This window comes from Grammomys surdaster, unplaced genomic scaffold, assembly GCF_004785775.1.
Source record: "Grammomys surdaster isolate TR1022 unplaced genomic scaffold, NIH_TR_1.0 98, whole genome shotgun sequence".
NCBI classification, from domain to species: domain Eukaryota; kingdom Metazoa; phylum Chordata; class Mammalia; order Rodentia; family Muridae; genus Grammomys; species Grammomys surdaster.
In genome coordinates, this window is record NW_021604577.1 from 13,288,590 (window position 1) to 13,299,604 (window position 11,015).

The window sequence follows — 11,015 nt, forward strand, 5'->3', positions numbered from 1 at the left end:
AGATAGATAGATAGATAGATAGATAGATAGATAGATAGATAGATAGAATGTGTTGAGGTATGTGTATGTACATGTTGTATGTGTGAGTGTATGTATGTGTTGAAGTACATGTGTGTACATGTGAGTCAGATCCCTGTGGTGGTCAGAGGTGTAGGATCCCTGTGGAACTGGAGTTAAAGGCAGTTGTGACCCGCCTGGTGTGGATGCTGGGCATTGAACTCAGGACCTCTGCAAGAGCAGCTGGTGCTCGTAACCACTGAGCCATCTCTTCAGACCTTAAAGACCTTTCTGTCCACATAAATTCAATTGCTCTCTTCTTCAAAACAGAGTAATCCCTGCTGTAAGGAGAGCTCTAAGCTGTCAGTCTACGGTGTACCAGTAAGATAGAAGTAGGGAGCCTTCTCTCATTAGGTCTTCTAAACCGCCCATCACAGCTAACTATGGGAGTCTTTGAGGGGTGAGAGGAGTGGTATTCATACTCAGCCGGGTGTCGTGAGGGGCTCTGTGTACATGCCTGCCTATTCATGTCTCCATAACACCCAAGAGTAGCTTCACATGCTCAGAGCATGTAAAGGAAGGACCCTGGACATTCTGGCCCCGGAAGTGTCATGGCCTGGCTTTTGTCAGGGCTCAGATAGGGCCATTGTGATCCTAAGAGCTCTCTGGGAGGAATGCCCCAGAACTTTTGCTCCGAAGAAAAGAGATGTTGGCAGCCTTGTGGCTATTGATCTGGAGTCCTGGCGCTCTCAGCAGCATTTCCAAAGACAGAGCTAAGGGCTTAGAAGAGAAGAACCAGCAGCAGGGTGGGGGGGGGGGGTCCTAAAACTGTTTGCAAGATGGGGGAAGGCGTAGAGGACAGGTCTCACTGAGAACTACTACCTGATTTCAAAGGAGAGGAATTTTCAAAACTAGAGGCATTGTTAGGTTTGGGGCAAGCTATAACAGTTTCATGTTGAAGGAAGAAGCAGCTAGACCAAGGGCTTGAAGGTCCCAGGTGTGAAATGTTACTGATGCTTCCTACTAAGGAGTCGATGGGTCTTTGGGGAAATTCCTGTAATGAATAATCTGATCTTTGCCTGGGCAAGAGTCTCCTGGAATAGTAAAGTTATTGTTATGCAGACAATGGAAAAATAAGGTCATGTTCACGCAGAAGAAGGTGGGCTCTGTCTAACCAGTCATTAAGCCCACAGACCTGAGCAGTAGCACATGTGACGAGTGTAAGGAGTTAAACATTCAGGACAGGAAAGCAGTGTGAGAAGAGTGCTGAGGTGCCCAAGACAGCGGACTGGAGTAGGGGTCAGATGTTTCACCTCTTCTAGAATGTCACCTGTACTGACAAGTCTTAGCTCTGAGCTACCCTTTGTGTTAACTCACACCATAGCGCACACAGTACCCAGGGAGCCAGCCCCAGGAGAAGAGCCACATGTGTCATGTGTCAAACAATAACTACTCCGTGTCTATGAAATCATGAGAGCGTTAGTGAGAACTCTGAGTTCAGAGAGAGGTTTAATTTCTTGTCTAAAGGGAAGCAGCTGGCAGTTCTGGCCTCCTAACCCTGCCCCTTCCGTGTCTGCCTCCTGCCTTACAGGCCAAGATGAGCCTCCTCATCCTGCTGAGGACAGGCAAAACTCAAGGCTGCCACTTTCTACTGCTGCTGCTAACCTAAGTAGCTGCTGGCTGCCGCGTAAACCCATCTCACCCTAACAGGTTTTAGCTGCACTTTCATTGTAGACACCCCTTGACTGAAGAAGCTGGAAGGTTGCCTCATAGGAGTGTCTGACGAAGAAGTGGTAGTGTTTGGTTGTCTGGTGTCCTGGTCTGTCCTGAAGTCATCATGTAACTGAGGATGACCTAAAACTTCTGCCTCCACCTCTTTAATTCTAGGGTTACAGTGTGACCATCCATGCCCTGTTTATGAGAGACTGGGGATGTAAGTCAGAGCTTCACACACACTGGGCAAATGCTCTGCCAATGTCCTTAGTCCTTGGGATAGTGCATAGGCAGCCACGCTATTTAGCTGGCAATTTATATCCAAATACCACAGAGAGATAAACAATGAAAATCTATCTCTAATAGTTGTGAGGGCTGACACTGACAGGTCAGGCACACAGTAGGGACCTGTTCTCTGCTCATATGTCATTTCCCTCTCTGGGTAGTGGCATAGTGGAAGGACAGGCCTACTCTCTGGGCCCTTCTTTACAAAGCATTAATTCCATGACCTAAGCTCCACTCCAAAGCCTGCTTCCTGATACCATCATCTTGGGGTTTAGGATTCCATATAAATTTGGGGGAACATAAGCATCTAGTCCATCATAGCAGCCATGGGTGCAGTCCTGACACACTGGGCTTTAGTGTGAGGGAAGTCTGCTGGCTGCAGCTCTATCTCTGCACCCTGCTCAGGGGCTCCTCAAGAGTGGCTCATGTGCACGTGTGCATGTGTGTGTGCACGTGCATGTGTGTGTGTGTGCACTCACAAGCACGCACTATGGATGAACCCAGGGCCCTGTGCCTGCCAGAAAGCCCTGTATGTTTGAGCCGTACCTCTACCCCCGCCTCTATCTATCTTCGTTGGGACTTTTGTAAGCAGAAACTCAGCGCAGAGAGAAGAGCCACGTCCTCAGAACTTCAGGAAATTCCTACTGAGGCAGTCCCAGCCCGCTTGTGGGAGAGGCAGAGAAAGAGAGAGTCCATCCCTGCTACAGCACTAAAGGTGTTTAAGGACTGAGGGCGTGAGGGCCTGCGTATGCTATAAACACATCCTCCGTGAGTGAGATGAAGGGAGTAAGCAGGCAGCCAAGGACTTTACACAGTCTGACCCTCTAACCCTATCAACAAGCAAGTGACGCTCAATGTTCTACCTACCAAACTCATGGTCATAACAAAAGAAATTAACTGTGAGTGATCTTGGAGAGGATTCTGGAGAGCCTCAAGAATCTCCAGATGGTCTGGAGCACTAGGGAGAGAGATACTCTTACCATCTGGCTGGCATCCAGCCCTTCATGGCTGGCCTTGCCTACCCTTGTGCCTCCATGGACTCCATACAACCCGTCCCATTATCGGCTGCTGATTCAAGGTTCCAGACAAGGCTGTGTGTTCCAGCCGGGCCACATAAGGAATCTGGGGCTGGGACAGTGAGAGGCTAGCATTTCTCAAACATGGAAAATGGTACGTGACAGATGTCTGAAGACTTCATGAGTAGTTGTCTTTGAGCGGTTGTATTCTAGTTTTCGGTTGATCTTGTTTTCATTATAAAAAGGTTCACAGACACAGCAGGGTAGACAGAACACTAAAATCTCCTCCCTTTCCAGCTCCAGCTATGAGCTCAGGAGCAATCATTTCCTGTCTACTTGCACCTGTCTCCTTCCCCAGCTTCAAACAGCCATGCCTGCCAGAAGATACTGTTATTGTAAAAAAAAAAAAAAAAAAAAAAAAAAGTCAACTATAGACATTTTACCCCTTACCCCAAATGTTTTTAAATTACTCTTCTTTGAAACATAGTTTCATATAGATCAGGCCCCAAACTAGATATGCAGCTGAGGTTGGCCTTGAACACTTGATAATCCTGACTCCCAATCCCAAAGGCTGGGATTGGAGATATGAGAACAGGCCTGTTTTTTTCTGCTCCTTTGAGACAGTACCTCAGAAGCCCAGATGATCCTTGGCCTCTTTACATAACTAGGATGGCCCTGGGCTCTGGCTCCCTTGACTCTACCTCGCTAGTGCTGGGGTTGTAAGAATAAGCCATTGTGACTGCTTGGTAAGGGTTACATACCAACATACTAAGCACACACTGCTACTCAGCTACATTCCAACACATAACAGTGTAATTTTAGTACCATTGTTACACTAATAAAAAATTCAGGGAGATTAAACTCTTCTGATAGTTTTTTTCCCCTCTATAAATATAAAGCTTTCCTTCTCCTTTTTAGTTCTTACATCTTTTTAGATTTATTTTTATTTTAGGTGGGTAGGTACTTTGCTTGCGTGTGTGTCTATGTACCATGCAGGAGGAGGCCAGAAAGGGCATTGGATACACTAGAGCTGGAGCTACCAAAGGTTATAAGCCACCATGTGGGTCCTGTGTCCTCTGCAAGAACAGCCAGTGCTCTTAACCACTGAGCCATCTTTCCAGACGATATCCTCATTTTATCAGGATGGGTCTTTCTATGTGGTCCAGGGTGGTCCTGAATCCAAGAGTTCCCTGCCTCAACTGCCTGATGACAAGATTCAATTTCAATTTGTTCTCAGAAACAACAATGAAAAGTTAAAGCATGACCCACAGACCCAGTCCTGAGGAAAAGGAGGGTCAAAGGGTTACAGGACAAAATCTAAATCTTAGCAGTATTGCTTGCATCAAAGTAGCCTAGTTCTTGAACGATGACTTCAGGAAGGACGTTAGAGATGCCAATAAGTGAATTAGAAGGTCCAGGAATCACCCAGACCCTCCAGCTCTGACCCACAGGGATATGCCTTGCTTGTGTTCTCCCTGCAGATTTCCTCTCTGTTCTACTACTCAGCAGGAGACTGAAACTGTGCTGCCAAACGCTCTCAATGACAGGAGGGTAACAGAGATGACTCAACCCTCGATCTGCACCCACAGTCCCCCTATACTTCCAGCCCCACAGATTTGCACATGTTCCCTCCCAGGGAGAGGATTCAAACAGATCTAATTATATCTCAAGAACTAGGGCATGCTTAACTCCTAAGAGCACTGTGCCAAACCCCGGCTGAATCTAGACAGACCAAGGCCAGTGATCAGAAGGAAGGACATCATGTAAGCTGGACATGTGGGTGATTGTCTCAAATAGGCCTGTGCTCGAATGTATGTGGTTGGAGAAGAAAATTCAGCACCAGAACTGGTCAGAATGTGGTTCAGGGCTAAGCTGTGTACACAGGGTGGAGGACAGGTGGCCTGGACAGCAGAGGTGGGTCTTACGGAGCCCACTGTCCCTGACTCTGCACCTGGCCAGGTCTGTTTGTAGAACTACAGCCATGTTGCAGCTCTTGTCTGTGCCTTCCTGCCCAGCAGCAATGTGGGGCTCCAGTTTTTAAGGTTCAATGGTGCAAGCCCACCTGTTCTACCTAACTCAAGGAACTGTCACGACGTGGGAAGGAGGTGAAGAAAGTGAAGGATTCCTCTGTGGACCAGATCACATGACCCAACCAAGGCATTCTATAGAGGATAGCAGTAATGCCCAACTCAAGTTCCTGCAGAGAGATTCAGACCCAGAGAATCAAACTGGACTTGAAATTCCTATCAAGCTGTGGATGAAAAGAAAGAGACAGGACCTCCTGTTGGGGAAAACAGCAATGTGGTCCATTGGAACCCCTCCAGGAGAACACAGGCTTCTCAGGTCAGATAACAGAGGAACAGCCTGTGACAGGAGGCACTGGATATCTAGATTTGACCTGTGCACACGAGAGCCAGATTGGCTTAAAAAAAAAAAAGATGTATTTTGATTACTTTAAATTACATGTATGTGTTTATGTCTTTGTCAGGAATGTACATGAGCACAGGCCAGATCCCCTGGAGCCAAAATTACAGGCAGTTGTGAACCAACCAGTGCGGGACTGAGAAGCAAGCTCGGTTCCTCTGCAAGAGCAGTAGGAGCTCTCAGCCCCTTAGCATCTCTCCAGTTCCCACACCGAGCCCTTGTTTGGCTTGTTTTTTTAGAGTGTCACTAAGTAGCCTGTCTGGCCTTGGAATCAAGACCTTCCTGCCCTGGCCTTATGAACACTAGCACTGGGAGCCACCTTGAGGGTTCCGGGAAATGAACTCAGGTCCTCTGAAAGAGTGGCCAGAGCTCTTAGCCTCTGAACCATCACAGCTCAGACATTTATGGCCATTTATGAAAAAGCCAAGTTATACTAGGTTCTTGAATAGTAAAATCACTGAATTAAAAAAAAGTCTGTTATCAGGGCTGCAGAGATGGCCCAGGGGTTGAGAGTACATATTGCTCTTGCTGTAGGCAAGTTCAGTTCCCATCACCCATGTTGGGTAGCTCACAGCAACCTATAATTACATCTGTGCAGCTGGCCTGTACAGTATAGCACTCTCGGTCACATATTCTCACCCCCCACATACACATAATTAAAAATAAAATAAATCTTAAAAAGAAAACACATTCATCAGTGACACTTGAAGGAGTTAAGGATGCAGAGAAAGCCAGGAGGATGCCCACATAGGAAATTGTTGCAGTTGTCTATGAGAGAAAGCACAAAGAAAGTCCACAGGGGTGGAATAGGTCCAAAACTCAGTGTAAGTACAAGTGTTTGTCCGCTAAGTGGTAGATACCAGCCTGACGCTCCCCTCATGAAGAGTAACCAGGAGCAGTTCATTTAAGCACCAAGGAATTTAATGGAAGTCCACAGAGGTGGAGACCTCACAGGATGGACAAGAGAAGGAGAGCTTGGGAGGGAGGTTGGAAATAAGGGCTCTGGGGCCTAAGGTGATTGTGGCCAGGATGTCCACAGGGCAGAGGTTCTATCCAGCCCCCACTTAGTAACTCACAACCATCTATAACCCCAGTTGACTTGGTTGATCGGAGGCAAAGGTAGGATCTCTGTGAGTTCGAGGCCAGCCTGGTCTACAGAGTGAGTTCCAGGACAGCCAGGGCTACACAGAGAAACCCTGTCTCAACACAAAACAAAACAAAACCAAACCCAAAAACAAAACCAAAATCAAAAAAGGAAGGAAGATGTTGAGTCCAGATTCTATGCTGTAGGCATCGCTTGCTGTTTTCTAAGCAGACTATGTTCTGCTCCGGTAGACAGCTTCTGAGACATTCCCAAAGGGCTTGTTGTCACCTGCATTTTAATTCAACACAGGAGCCAACAGTCTCTGTGGATAAGGCCTTTCCCTCGCGTCCAAAGAGCAATTTATTCATTCAGATCAGTGTGACCTAACATGATGTGAACTAAACCTAGCAGTCATTTCTTATATGATTATTTCTTTGAGACTTAGAAAGTTGCTTCACCTCCAAGGATTATATTACTTATTTTTGTTCGTAAAATAATAATAAAAGTGAAGAAGCTATGGTTTGGAAAACTTCAATTGTTTCAAACTTGCTTTTGTAGAAATAGATCTAGAACTTGAAGTTTACTAGGAGAGCTTTGTCTGTGCTCTTGGGCCCTTTTCAGTGGCGTAACCATCAAGAAAGGAATCGATGGTGCTCACCTTTAGTGCTGGCACTAGGGAAGAGAGACAGGTGCATTCCTGAGTTCAAGGTCAGCCTGGTCTACAGAATGAGTTCTGGAACAATCAGAAGCCTTGTCTTGAAGGGTAGGAGGAGGAGAAGAAAGGAAGAAAGAAAGGCAGAGGCAGGCGGATTTCTGAGTTCGAGGCCAGCCTGGTCTACAGAGTGAGTTCCAGGACAGCCAGGGCTACACAGAGAAACCCTGTCTCGAAAAACCAAAAAAAGAAAAAGAAAGAAAAGAAAAGAAAGGAAGAAAGAAAGAAAGAAAGAAAGAGAGAGAGACAGAAAGAGGGAGGGAGAGAGAGAGAGAGAGAGAGAGAGAAAGAGAAGAAAGAAAGAAAGAAAAGAAACCCCGAATAAAAGGCACAGCTCAGAGTGCAGAAAGTCTGCTACGCAAGTGTGGTGGTTTGAATAGGGATAGCCCCCATAGACTCCTGTGTTTGAATGCTTGGCCTGTGAGGAGTGTGCTTGCCACTATTAGGAGGTGTGGCCTTGTTGGAGGAGGTGTGGCCTTGTTGGAGGAGGTTTGTCACTGTGGGAATGGGCTTTGAGGCTTCATGCTCAAGCTCCACCTAGTGTGGCATTCACTTCTGCTGCCTGCAGATCAAGACTAACTCTCAGCTCCTGCTTTACCACCACGTCTGCCTGCAAGCATCCATGTTGCTGCCGTGATGATGATGGACTAAACCTCTGAACTGTAAGCCAGCCCCAACTTAATGTTTTCCTTTGTAAGAGTTGCCTTGGTCATGGTGTCTTTTCACAGCAATTAAACTGTAATAAGACAGAAAGCAAGAAGACTTGAGTGAGACTCTCAGCACCACATAAAAATCTGGGAAAGGCCACATATGCCTGTAACCTCAGTGTTGGCTCTCAGAAACTATAGCGTGACCGGTGCCTGTGACTCTCTGCTGAGAGGTATTCAAGCTAGGTGTGGTGTCCCCTGCCTATCTTCCCAGCACAGAAACAGAAAGATGCAGAGACCAAGGCCACCCTGAGCTACATAACATGATTCTATCTAAACAGCAACAAAAACCAAACAGGCTTGGTGGCACATGCCTTTAATCTTAGCACTCAGGAGACAGAGATGGGAAACCTACTGGAAATTCAAGGCCAACTTGCACTACATAGAATGTTCCAGATCAACCAGTGTTGATCCTATATCAAAGAAGTGTGAGACAGACAAACAATGTAAAGAAGTATCAGAGGGAGCATCAGAGCATACTCCTGCTGAGTTATTTGCCCTCAATATTTAAATTCTATTCATATCAGTAAACATTTCATTAGGTGACACAATGGTGTTCGCAGCAGGAATGTAGGGGCTTCGCTGGAGTGAGACTGTATGCACAGCTCCTTAGACTGAACCATGTCTTCAGAAGTTTCCTGTGTGTCCTGTGTCCATTCTTAACGGCTCTCAACCAACTCTTACATGATGTCTTTTTTTATTTTTTAATTTTTTTTTTTAACAGAGAGAAAAAGTGTTGGCCATGCCACCCCATCCTCAGTCAAGTCAAGCCAAGACCAGCCAGTCCTCGATAAGGGACAGGTGTTGGGTGGGTGGCCAGGCTCATTCACCAGCGAGGGCTCTTTTCCTCATTGACCAGAGGTGCACAAAGCAACCCTTGTCTTCTCACAAAGTCAAAATTGTGACGCCAGGTTTGCCCTCAAATATTTGGACTGGAAAAGGGCAAACTACTACTAGCCTCCTGAAGTAAATGAAGGTTGTGGCAAATCACACAAGGTAGCCTGTTCCACTGCCACGGACAATGGAAACACACGGCATTTCCATGCAATATATATCATAGTGTGTTTAAGAGAGGGAAATGTACATACAATATATAACATAGCGTGATAAGAGGGGAAATATAAAGAAACGAGCGTAGTGAACAAATAAAACCTATGTGTATAAAGCAACCAAAATAGAAATGATTTTTAAAGCCGGGCAATGATGGTGCATGCCTTTAATCCCAGCACTTGGGAGGCAGAGGCAGGTGGATTTCTGAGTTCGAGGCCAGCCTGGTCTACAGAGTGAGTCCCAGGACAGCCCGGGCTACACAGAGAAACCCTGTCTCGAAAAAAACCAAAAAGAAAAAAAAAAGAAAGAAAAAAGAAATGACTTTTAAAGTACATACTGGGCATGGTGGGTCATGTCTGTAATTGCAGCAGTTGGCAAGCTGAGGCAGGAGGATTATAGTGAGTTCAAGGGTGCACAGGCCACATAAGATCCGGGAGATTAGGAAGCACACAAAAACAAAATCATAAAATGTATTTTCTGGGGCACTCATGACGGCTCATTGGGTAAGCTGTTTGCCATGACAGCCTGTCCCCCTCAGTTCAGTCTCTGGAAGGTAGAGGAAGAGAAATTATGTTGACCTCTGACCTCCACATGTGTGCTGTAGATGTGCACCCTCCTCAACACCATAATAATAACATGTACGTTTTCCTTTATTTACATTTAGTTTGGTTTGTTTGTGTGTGTGTGTGGTGGTTTTGTATATTTGTTGTCTTGTTTTTGAGATAGGGTCTCATTATGTAGCCCTGGAACTTTCTATGTAGACCAGACTGGCCTTGAACTCCTCTCTCTCTCTCTCTCTCTCTCTCTCTCTTTCTCTCTCTCTGTCCTCCCACGTGCTGGGATTAAAGGTATGTGCCACCACACCCAGCATAATTTTTTTGTTTTCTTTTTTTGTTTTTTCAGGTTTATTGAAAATATGGCATAACAGATTAAACAGCTCCACGTGGTGTTTTGAAATTCATCCCAACTGTAGGCTGAGTGACCTGAAGGTTAGAGAGACGGCCAAAGTCCAGAAGCTTCAGCATTTCCTTGGTGTCAGGATCTACTTCAATGATCTCCTGGTCTAGGGCTGAGACCTCGGGAATATAATTATCTCTCCTCTCTCTCTCTTCTTCCTGCAACTTGATAGAGATACCTCTCACAGGACCTCTCTGAATCCGCTTCATCAGATGCGTGACATAGCCGGCTATCTTGTTCCGAAGTTTCTTGCTGGGGATGATGGCGATCTCTTCGCACACGCGCTTGTTGGTGTGGAAGTCATTTCCCAGGCGCGTGTAGTACTTCTCGATGATGACCCTGGCCGCCTTCTTCACAGTCTTGGTGCGAACGCGGCCCATGTTGGCGGGTCTCCGTAAAAGAGCCATAATTTTTTTAATAAAATAAAATTCATAGGTTCATTAGGTTACTTCTGGGTCATCTGGTTTTGGTTTTGTGATAGGCTCTCCTAGCTTAGGGTGGCCTCTGTCAGCTGGAGATGACCGTGAATTCTTAGTCTTTCTGTTCCTCCCAGCTCCAGGTGCTGGGGTTTCTGGCTTCCACCACCACATCGGCTTCATTAGGTTTCTTTTTAGCACAAAATTCAAAAGTTCTATGAGTAAGCCAAGCGCTGCCACTCACACTTCTCAAATCCAGCACTGTGCATCCAAGGTAGGACGATCTCGATATCAGGATGAGCTACAGAGAGAGTTCCAGCTCAGCCTGAGCCACAAGAGACTCTGGAACCAGAACTAATCAAAGCAGGTGCTGGGGTGTCCTTTCATAAAAACTGGGTATGAATGGGGCGTGGGGTGCTTGCCTATAATGCCAGTACTTGGGAAATAGAGGCAGGAGGATCAGGAGTTTGAGGCCAGTGTGAGCTGCATGAGACAAAACCCAGAAAGAACTCAGAACTTTCAGTCCTTGGGAAAGGTAGTACCAGGCAGCTCAAGGGAAAGCTGATAATTCCCAGAACAGAGAGGTTTGAATGTCTATTATTCTGGGGCTGGCAGAAAGCAGAGTGACGTCAGAGGACCATGACATCATCTTTT

At 46.3% G+C, this 11,015-nt stretch overlaps 1 pseudogene across 1 annotated transcript; it reads right to left on the reverse strand.

Moving 5' to 3' along the window:
* Positions 1-9,874: 9,874 nt before the first annotated feature.
* On the reverse strand, positions 9,875-10,342 carry LOC114633900 (annotated as a pseudogene). The gene has a single exon (XR_003713260.1). The product of XR_003713260.1 is annotated as a 40S ribosomal protein S17 pseudogene (transcript).
* Between the last annotated feature and the right edge of the window lie 673 nt (positions 10,343-11,015).